This window comes from Bos indicus x Bos taurus, unplaced genomic scaffold, assembly GCF_003369695.1.
Source record: "Bos indicus x Bos taurus breed Angus x Brahman F1 hybrid unplaced genomic scaffold, Bos_hybrid_MaternalHap_v2.0 tig00001249_arrow_arrow_obj, whole genome shotgun sequence".
Classification (NCBI taxonomy): domain Eukaryota; kingdom Metazoa; phylum Chordata; class Mammalia; order Artiodactyla; family Bovidae; genus Bos; species Bos indicus x Bos taurus.
In genome coordinates this window covers 724-12,183 of record NW_020867396.1, presented here as the reverse complement: position 1 = coordinate 12,183, position 11,460 = coordinate 724, and the positions used below count along the sequence as shown (strand labels likewise).

The window sequence follows — 11,460 nt, the reverse complement described above, 5'->3', positions numbered from 1 at the left end:
TCTATAGGAGTTCTCTGGATTTGGAAATTCTGGATGGGGGATTGTGAAGCTGGTACAAAGCGTTGTTCCTCTGGGACCCTATTAATTCCTATTTGAGTCTCTGCAGCAGGGAGGAGCTGCCCTGATCAGCTCAGGGCTTCCTCAATTCTGCAGGGAAATCCCCAGAGTCCTCCCAGCCTTCATCTGCCTGGAAGAAAACTTGACCACCCTTTTGCCTTTCCCTTAAGCTACTGGTGGCTTCCTGGGTGGCTCAGATGGTAAAGCGTCTGCCTGCAATGCAGGAGACCCGGGTTCGATTCCTGGGTCGGGAAGATCCTCTGGAGAAGGAAATGGCAATCCACTCCAGTACTCTTGCCTGGAAAATCCCATGAACGGAGGAACCTGATAGGCTACAGTCTATGGGGTCACAAAGAGTCGGACACAACTGAGCAACTTCACTTTAAGCTACTGTGAGATGGTTGTCAGGCTACAATCCATCTTAAGCATCTCCTGTGTACAAGTCTCAGCTGGAAGATGGGAAAGCTAAGCAGAAGATAGGCTATTTAGGTTTGTTATTCTTCAGGTACTCTTTCTCTACCCTAGATATCTTACCAGAGTTCTGTGTCTTATTTCCAACTGCATGATACCTAGATCCACTTAGCACTCAAAAGCAAAACTGGTTATCCTCCTTCAACCTAGAATCAAACAGAAGGCAAAATCTTTACTTATGATCCTATCACCATCCATTGAATGGACCAAGCTAGAAGCAAACTTTAATTTCTTTACTTTTCGCACAAAATCAGCACTGAATGCTGTTGAATTTCCCATGTGGGTGCCCTTTTCACCCTCCCACTGAATCTTTATCACCTCAAGCTGTTTATGTCTCCCAAATCACCTCTCTGCCCCTTATTTTTTCATTCATTCATCTCTTTTTCACTGACCTTAGTCATTTTTCAATAATAAGGTATTTTTAACATATCATTTTCTTTAAAAACTCTCAATGCTTTTTAAAAATGCCATTATCATGAAAAAGAAGGCTGAGGAACTTTGCAGATTAAAGGACATGAAAAAGACAAGAAAATGAAATGCAATACATGCTTCTGGATTTGATTCTACAGGGTAAAATTTTTCATAGTGTAAAAGTCATTATCAGAACAGTTGACAAAATTGGAATTATATGGATTAAAATTTCTTGAATTTGAAAATTGTAATTTGGTTATAAAAGAGAATGTCTTTATTCTTGGAAAATACACACTGAACTATTAAGAGGTAAAAGGATGAACTACTCTCAATTAGTTCAGAAAAAAATGTATGTATATACCTGTGAGTACAAAGCAAAGGAGAAAAGGAAAGATATAAACATCTGAATGCAGAGTTCCAAAGAATAGCAAGAAGGGATAAGAAAGCCTTCTTCAGCGATCAATGCAAAGAAATAGAGGAAAACAACAGAATGGGAAAGACTAGGGATCTCTTCAAGAAAATCAGAGATACCAAAGGAACATTTCATGCAATGATGGGCTCAATAAAGGACAGAAATGGTATGGGCCTAACAGAAGCAGAAGATATTAAGAAGAGATGGCAAGAATACACAGAAGAACTGTACAAAAAAGATCTTCATGACCCAGATAATCACGATGGTATAATCACTGACCTAGAGCCAGACATCCTGGAATGTGAAGTCAAGTGGGCCTTAGAAAGCATCACTACGAACAAAGCTAGTGGAGGTGATGGAATTCCAGTTGAGCTATTCCAAATCCTGAAAGATGATGCTGTGAAAGTGCTGCCCTCAATATGCCAGCTAATTTGGAAAACTCAGCAGTGGCCACAGGACTGGAAAAGGTCAGTTTTCATTCCAATCCCTAAGATAGGCAATGCCAAAGAATGCTCAAACTACCACACAATTGCACTCATCTCACATGCTAGTAAAGTAATGCTCAAAATTCTCCAAGCCAGGCTTCAGCAATATGTGAAATTCCAGTTCTTCAAGCTGATTTTAGAAAAGGCAGAGGAACCAGAGATCAAATTGCCAACATCCGCCGGATCATGGAAAAAGCAAGAGAGTTCCAGAAAAACATCTATTTCTGCTTTATTGACTATGCCAAAGCCTTTGACTGTGTGGATCACAATAAACTGTGGAAAATTTTGAAAGAGATTGGAATACCAGACCACCTCACCTGCCTCTTGAGAAACCTATATGCAGGTCAGGAAGCAACAGTTAGAACTGGACATGGAACAACAGACTGGTTCCAAATAGGAAAAGGAGTACGTCAAGGCTGTATATTGTCACCCTGCTTATTTAACTTCTATGCAGTGTACATCATGAGAAACGCTGGACTGGAAGAAGCACAAGCTGGAATCAAGATTGCCGGGAGAAATCTCAATAACCTCAGATATGCAGATGACACCACCCTTATGGCAGAAAGTGAAGAGGAACTCAAAAGCCTCTTGATGAAAGTGAAAGTGGAGAGTGAAAAAGTTGGCTTAAAGCTCAACATTCAGAAAATAAAGATCATGGCATCCGGTTCCATCACTTCATGGGAAATAGATGGGGAAACAGTGGAAACAGTGTCAGACTTTATTTTCCTGGGCTCCAAAATCACTGCAGATGGTGACTGCAGCCAAGAAAGTAAAAGACACTTACTCCTTGGAAAGAAAGTTATGACCAACCTAGATAGCATATTCAAAAGCAGAGACATTACTTTGCCAACAAAGGTCCGTCTAGTCAAGGCTATGGTTTTTCCTGTGGTCATGTATGGATGTGAGAGTTGGACTGTGAAGAAGGCTGAGCGCCGAAGAATTGATGCTTTTGAACTGTGGTGTTGGAGAAGACTCTTGAGAGTCCCTTGGACTGCAAGGAGATCCAACCAGTCCATTCTGAAGGAGATCAGCCCTGGGATTTCTTTGGAAGGAATGATGCTAAAGCTGAAACTCCAGTACTTTGGCCACCTCATGCGAAGAGTTGACTCATTGGAAAAGACTTTGATGCTGGGAGGGATTGGGGGCAGGAGGAGAAGGGGACGACAGAGGATGAGATGGCTGGATGGCATCACTGACTCTATGGACATGAGTCTCAGTGAACTCTGGGAGTTGGTGATGGACAGGGAGGCCTGGCATGCTGCAATTCATGGGGTAGCAAAGAGTCGGACACGACTGAGCAACTGATCTTATCTGATCTGATCTGATATATATTTGTGTGTGTGTATACATACCCATGCATATCTATGTGTCTATATAAGAAATATATATATGTTATATATATAACATATATATATATATATATATATATAGAGAGAGAGAGAGAGAGAGAGAGAGAGAGAATAATGTATATGTGGCCAAATAGTAATAATTGGTAAATCTGTGTAAAGACTATACAGGAGTTCTTTGTGTTATTGCTTTCTCAAAGTTTGATGTTATTTTATCATAAAAACTTATAAAAAATCAATTTTAAATATTAAATTTAGTTGTAGTACTTTAGTCCAAACAAACTTTGTTAATAACACACACACAATTTCATCAGCTTCCTGCTACCCATACAAAGAAATTTTAAGCTTCTCAGAGTCATGCTCAGGCCTTTCTATAATCTGGTCTCAAACTACTTTTCTGCCTCACTGTTTCCTATCCTATAGTTACTCCTTATTCTATCCAAGATGCAGCAATCACCTTTCATTCTTCCCCCTGTGTTTTTTTTTCCCCTGCTATTCTTTCTACAAAGTATGCCTTCACTGTTACTTCACTGGTGACCTCTCATGCCCATTCTGAGACCTCAGGGGTCAATTCTTCTGCAATGCCCTACTCCATAATCGTAGGCAGCGTTAACACATCCCTCCTCTTAGGGACTGAATGTTGTGTTCCCTAATATTCATATGTTGAAGTTCTAACCCCCAATGTGATAGTATTTTAAGGTGGGACTTTGGAGGTAAAAAGGGTAAGATGAGGTCATGAGTATGGGGCCCTCATGATGGGATTGGGGCCCTCATGATGGGATTTGTGCCCTTGTAAAAAGAGACACCAGAGAACTTGTCTCTTACTCCATCATGTGAGGATCCAGTGAGAAGGTGGACCTCTGCAAGCCTTAATCTTCTGGCACTTTGATCTTAGCTTCTCAGGTTCTAGAAGGATGAGAAATGTGTTTATGTTTGTCAAACCATGCATTCCATTATGGCAACCCAAGCAGACTAATGTATCTCCTCTGTGTATACATAGCAATTTGCCTAGAAGTAAGCTATAGCAGTTAGGACTCTGATGTACAATGAGTTGCTGATGGATTTTTCTGTCACACAAGAAAGTGAATCCTAAGGGCAGCAGGTGTGTACCTCATTTTTCTGTCCCCGAAGCAGTGCCTGACCCACTGGAGTCCAGGCTTGCTGAATGAAAGAAGCAGAATCTAAACCTGATCACTTCAGTTATTCATTAACTCTACTGTTTCAGTATGGATTCATTGTGACTTCGCTTGAAATTGTGACAGATTGATTTTAGCGTTTTACAGAGAAAGCCACAGTTTCTAATGAAGCAGAGACATTGCCGATAGCCCTGCCTTCCTGTTTCCATATCATCAGTGATGGATTCAGTAGCCTCAAGAGGATTCTTAGTAAAGAATATTTTAATTCAAAACTTATTCTGAAAAGAAACTTTCCTTCATACACTTTATATAAACATGAACTAGATAATAAGCATGCCTAGTAGATAATAAAGCATGCCTACACTAATTAGGAGAAGGCAATGGCACCCCACTCCAGTACTCTTGCCTGGAAAATCCCAGGGACGGGGGAGCCTGGTGGGCTGCCGTCTCAGGGGTCGCACAGAGTCGGACACGACTGAAGTGACTTAGCAGCAGCAGCACACTAATTAAGAAAGTTTTTTAAAAGTGAAGTAACATTATTAGTAAATTTCTGTGAGCAATAAATAAATTATGAACATTAGGTAGTGCAAAGTTGAACAAGGATAGAACATTAATCTCTATTTGTTTCTTTTTCTCCAGCTCATTTTTTATAAAAAGACTTTCCCTACATAGTCCCCTTCCTACTCCCTCACTCAGCAGACATTTCAGCAGATATTTTACTCAAAACAAAACTGTGCAGCCTATGCTGCATATTGGAGGACATGTGCACAAGATCACTCCAAAGGGGAAGTACATATTTCCAGTTGAAAGCTGGAGAAAGGTTGTATAAATATGAACTATTTAGTCAAATTCAAACATAATTAGGAGGAAGTATTAGAAATACTGAAAAAATTGATATATTCCTAAATTCTAAGTTATCCCGTAGTAATTGCTGTCAACTCAGAGATCACTTTTGCTTGATTTCTTTGTTTTCATTTCATTCTCTACATGGCCATGAATATTCCGTGAGATCTGTAGCAATTGTAAAATCTATCAATACACTCTTTATGTTCTTTGAAAGACCATCTAGACTTATTCTGAATGTCCTGAATCACATATAATTCCAGCTCTATGTTAGCTATGTTACCTAGTGTATTAGTCAGCTTGAGCTGCTATAACAAAATACTGTAGACTGGGTCATTTTTAGTAACAGATATTTATTTATCACAGTTCTTTAGGCTAAGAAGTCTAAGATCAAGGTACCCAAATATTCAGTTCTTAGTAAAGGCCTTCTTCCTGGCCTGTAATCCTTCACTCTCTCTGTTTCCTCACCTGGCCAATCCTTGATGTGTGTGCGTGGAGGGAGTGAGAGCTCTCTCTCTCACTATTTTTATGCAGGCACTAACCCACCATGAATATACCACCCTCACGACCTGATTTAAATTTAATCATGTATAAAAGGCCCCTGCTCCTAATACCATCACATTGAGAGTTAGGGCTTCAGAATGTGAACTTTAGGGGGAACACAGACATTCAGTCCACAACAGAACAGATTCATTTCCTTTGTTGGCTGGCATACAGCCCGACTGACTCCACATTGTTTGTTTGGCTGACACTGCCTGCCCCCATATTGTACATTGATAGCATTAGAAGCAAGTTGTTCCCTGGTAAGCTTTAGACTCAGAAATACTGGAGTTTTGCTTGTTTTGATCTTGGCTTAAATTTTATAAGGGACTTGTAAATCTTGTAAGTGTGTAAAGTAACATAGAACTGGATGTATCCTTTCTTGTTCTAATATATTTGAAATGAACTATTTAAGCAGAAAATACTTCTTTATAAATGAAAGTGAAAACATTAGGAAGGTTGAACATGAAGAATAATTATCAAAATATTATGATGATAGTACAGTATAGTGAATGCAATGAGGCCTTTTTAGAGAAAAACCAGAGTCCATGGTCTTGTTTTATGACTTATTAACTATATTTTAAAACAACTTACATAAACCCATTGGGTCTGAAGTATTGACATATCTTCTTTTATTTATTTTTAATTTTTTTCTATTTCTTGAATTTTTTCCCCATGTTGCATAGTTTATAAGATCTTAGTTCCCTGACCAGGGATTGAACCTGGACCCTCAGCAGTGAAAGGACAGAGTCCTAACCACTGGACTGCTAGGGAATTCCCTCAAGTATATCTTCTATAAAATTGTGATAATAGCACCTATCTTTCTGTGGGACTATTTTGAAAATGAAACAATACATGTAAATTATGAGCTCTAGTTCCTTGAGCATAGTAGATACTCAATAAATAGTAGCTTTTATAATTAATAATTTTTTAAGTCAAGAGAAGAAAATAAACTGATAGGTAATTAGCATCTCTGATTGATTATTGCTTTTATTCAAATTTTAAAATTTTTAGAACACCCTTTAGTAAATTGAACATATTAATATTATCTCATGTTTCCTGAAGTATATGTGAACCATGAACTCCTGATGTTCAAGCTGGTTTTTAGAAAGGCAGAGGAACCAGAGATCAAATTGCCAAACATCCGCTGGATCATTGAAAAAAGCAAGAGAGTTCCAGAAAAACATCTATTTCTGCTTTATTGACTATGCCAAAGCCTTTGACTGTGTGGATCACAATAAAACTGTGGAAAATTCTGAAAGAGATGGGAATACCAGACCACCTGATCTGCTCTTGAGAAATTTGTATGCAGGTCAGGAAGCAACAGTTAGAACTGGACATGGAACAACAGACTGGTTCCAAGTAGGAAATGGAGTTCATCAGGCTGTATATTATCACCCTGTTTACTTAACTTCTATGCAGAGTACATCATGAGAAACGCTGGGCTGGAAGAAACACAAGCTGGAATCAAGATTGCCGGAGAAATATCAATAACCTCAGATATGCAGATGACACCACCCTTATGGCAGAAAGTGAAGAGGAACTAAAAAGGCCTCTTGATGAAGTGAAGTGGGAGAGTGAAAAAGTTGGCTTAAAAGCTCAGCATTCAGAAAACAACGATCATGGCATCCGGTCCCACCACTTCAATGGGAAATAGATGGGGAAACAGTGGAAACAGTGTTCAGACTTTATTTTCCTGGGCTCCAAAATCACTGCAGATGGTGACTGCAGCCATGAAATTAAAAGACCACTTACTTCTTGGAAGGAAAGTTATGACCAACCTAGATAGCATATCCAAAAGCAGAGACATTACTTTGCCAACAAAGGTTCGTCTAGTCAAGGCTATGGTTTTTCCTGTGATCGTGTATGGATGTGAGAGTTGGACTGTGAAGAAGGCTGAGTGCTGAAGAATTGATGCTTTTGAACTGTGGTGTTGGAGAAGACTCTTGAGAATCCCTTGGACTGCAGGGAGATCCAACCAGTCCATTCTGAAGGAGATCAGCCCTGGGATTTCTTTGGAAGGAATGATGCTAAAGCTGAAACTCCAGTACTTTGGCCACCTCATGCGAAGAGTTGACTCATTGGAAAAGACTCTGATGCTGGGAGGGATTGGGGGCAGGAGAAGAAGGGGATGACAGAGGATGAGATGGCTGGATGGCATCACTGACTCTATGGACATGAGTCTCAGTGAACTCCGGGAGTTGGTGATGGACAGGGAGGCCTGGCGTGCTGCGATTCATGGGGTCGCAAAGAGTCGGACATGACTGAGTGACTGATCTGATCTGATCTGATGTCTAGTGTAAGTAAATTTGAATAATCTATTGTAGTAAATGACACATAGTAAGCACTCAATAAATACTCTTTTTATTCTGTTCTCCCTCCAACCTTCACACACAAACTCTCCTTTTAGAAAACTTCTAAGATGGTCTGGAAATTAACATATACTTAATCATGATGTCATTGAGTAAGCACACACGTGCACACACACACACATTACTCCAAAATGAACGTCAATTACCTATTGATTTTCTGTTATTTCTGTGAATCCTACTCTTGCCACTTTGTGGCTTCAGATATTCATAAATGAACACTTTCATCTTTACTTAACTCCAGTATGAAAATAGCCCAATCAGTTCAGTTCAATTCAGCCACTCAGTCGTGTCCGACTCTTTTCGACCCCATGAACCGCAGCATGCCAGGGTTCCCTGTCCATCACCAACTCCCAGGATCCACCCCAAACCTATGTCCATCGAGTCGATGAAGCCATCAACCATCTCATCCTCTGTCGTATTGGAGGTTCAGCTTCAACATCAGTCCTTCCAATGAACACCCCAGGACTGACCTCCGTTAGGATAGACTGCTTGGATCTCCTTGCAGTCCAAGGGACTCTCAAGAGTCTTTTCCAACACCACAGTTCAAAAGCATCAATTCTTTGGTGCTCAGCTTTCTTCACAGTCCAACTCTCACATCCATACATGACCACTGGAAAACCATGGCCTTGACTAGAAAGACCTTTGTTGGCAAAGTAATGTTTCTGCTTTTCAATATGCTATCTAGGTTGGTCATAACTTTCCTTCCAAGGAGTAAGCGTCTTTTAATTTCATGCTGCAATCACAATCTGCAGTGATTTTGGAGCCCAAAAAAATAAAGTCTGACACTGTTTCCACTGTTTTCCCCATCTATTTCCCATGACGTGGTGGGACCAGATGCCATGATTCTTCATTTTCTGAATGTGAGCTTTAAGCCAACTTATTCACTCTCCTCTTTACCTCATCAAAGGCTTTTTAGTTCCTCTTCACTTTCTGCCGTAAGGGTGGTGTCATCTGCTATCTGAGGTTATTGATATTTCTCCCGGCAATCTTGATTCCAGCTGTGCTTCTTCCAGCCCAGCGTTTCTCATGATTACTCTGCATAGAAGTTAAATAAGCAGGGGTTGACAATATACAGCCTTGACATACTCCTTTTCTTATTTGGAAGCAGTCTGTTGTTCCATGTCCAGTTCTAACTGTTGCTTCCTGACCTGCATACACATTTCTCAAGAGACAGGTCAGGTGGTCTGGTATTCCCATCTTTTGAAGAATTTTCCACAGCTTATTGTGATCTACACAGTCAAAGTCAAAGCTTTGGCATAGTCAATAAAGCAGAAATAGATGTTTTTCTGGAACTCTCTTGCTTTTTCCATGATCCAGCAGATGGCAATTTTGGTCTCTGGTTCCTCTGCCTTTTCTAAAAGCAGCTTGAACATCTGGAAGTTCACGGTTCACGTATTGCTGAAGCCTGGCTTGGAGAATTTTGAGCATTACTTTACTGGCGTGTGAAATGAGTGCAATTGTGTAGTAGTTTGAGCATTCTTTGGCATTGCCTATCTTTGGGATTGGAATGAAAACTGACCTTTTCCAGTCCTGTGGCCACTGCTGACTTTTCCAGATTTGCTGGCATATTGGAGTGCAACACTTTCCGTGATTACCTGGGTCATGAAGATCTTTTTTGTACAGTTCTTCGGTGTACTCTTGCCACCTCTTCTTAATATCTTCTGCTTCTGTTAGATCCATGCCATTTCTCTGTCCTTTATTGAGCCCATCTTTGCATGAAAATGTTCCCTTGGCATCCATCTAATTTTCTTCAAGAGATCTCTAGTCTTCCCCAGTCATGTGTATAAACAATATTCTAAATTTTGCCAACTATTATTCTATTGAATATTTATCATGGCTAGGTTTTTCTGGTAGGTACTTACATATATAGTTTCATTCATATAGTTCATTCCCCACAAGTTCTTATAGTTAAGTACTGTTTTACAGATGAGAAAGCCAAAGCTCAAAGCCTAGATCCCTGTAATTTGTAGGTGGCTTTGGAATGCTACATTCTCCAGTTGTTGCTCTTATTTTTATAGGCAGCTATTTCTTATCTTTGTTTGTCCTTCTTTTCCTCCTAGCTTCTAGTATGGGAGGGTTCCAGATTTAGCCTTTGGCCTCTTTTCTCCTCTGTATATGCTCCCTCCCTAGGTTGCTTCATGTACCAAATGGCTCCAAATATATTGATGAGTCATCTGTAGGCTGAAGAATTTTTTTTTTAAGTCACTGTCAAGGCCCTCCTATATCCAGTCATTCCTACAATCCTCATCTGGATGTCTAATAGGTCTCTTACTCTTCACTGTGTTCTTGTTGTGTGTGTGTGCATGTTAAGTTGTTTCAGTCACGTCTGACTCTGATGCTTCCTAAGGCCCTCTTGACTTCACATTCCAGGATGTCCTGGCTCTAGGTGAGTGATCAACACATCGCGATTATCTGGGTCGTGATTTGTGTACAGTTCTTCTGTGTATTCTTGCCACCTCTTCTTAATATCTTCTGCCTTCTGTTTAGGTCCATACGATTTTCTGTCCTTTATCGAGCCCATCTTTGCATGAAATGTTTCCTTGGTATCTCTAATTTTTTCTGAAGAGATCTCTGTCTTTCCCATTCTGTTGTTTTCCTCTATTTCTTTGCACTGATCACTGAGGAAGGCTTTCTTATTCTCTTTTCTTGCTATTCTTGGGAACTCTGCATTCAAATGGGTATATCTGTCCTTTTCTTTTCTCCTTGCTTTTTTCTTCTCTCCCTTTTCACAGCTATTTTAAAGGCCTCCACAGACATCCATTTTTGCTTTTTTTTGCATTTCTTTTTCTTGGGGATGATCTTGATCCTTTTCTTGTACATGCCATGAACCTCCTCAATAGTTCATCAGGCATTCTATCATATCTAGTCCCTTAAATCTATTTCTCACTTCCACTGTATAATTGTAAGAGATTTAAGACATACCTAATGGTCTAGTGGATTTCCCTACTTTCTTCAGTTTAAGTCTGAATTTGGCAATAAGAGTTCATGATCTGAGCCACAGTCAGCTCCCGGGCTTGTTTTTGCTGACTGTATAGAGCTTCTCCTTCTTTGGCTTCAAAGAATATAAGCAATCTGATTTCGGTGTTGACCATCTGATAGTGTCCCGTATGTAGAATATTCTCTTTTTGTTTATGGAAGAGGTGTTTACTATGATCAGTGCATTCTCTTGGCAAAACGCTATTATCCTTTGTCCTGCTTCATTCTGTACTCCAGGCCAAGTTTGCCTGTTACTACCTAGACGTGGTTTTCTTGACTCCGCCCTTTGCTTTCCAGTCCTCTAGAATGAAAAGGACATCTTTTTTGGGTGTTAGTTCTCAGAAGGGCTTGTAGGTCTTCATAGAACCATTCAGCTTCTTCAGCGTTACTGGGCATAGACTTGGATTACCA

The 11,460-nt window shown here is 40.0% G+C and overlaps 1 non-coding gene across 1 annotated transcript; it reads left to right on the top strand.

The window, feature by feature from the left end:
• The first annotated feature begins 239 nt into the window (after positions 1-239).
• On the top strand, positions 240-311 carry TRNAC-GCA. Its single transcript has one exon. It is a non-coding gene; the product is annotated as a tRNA-Cys (tRNA).
• Positions 312-11,460: the final 11,149 nt, after the last annotated feature.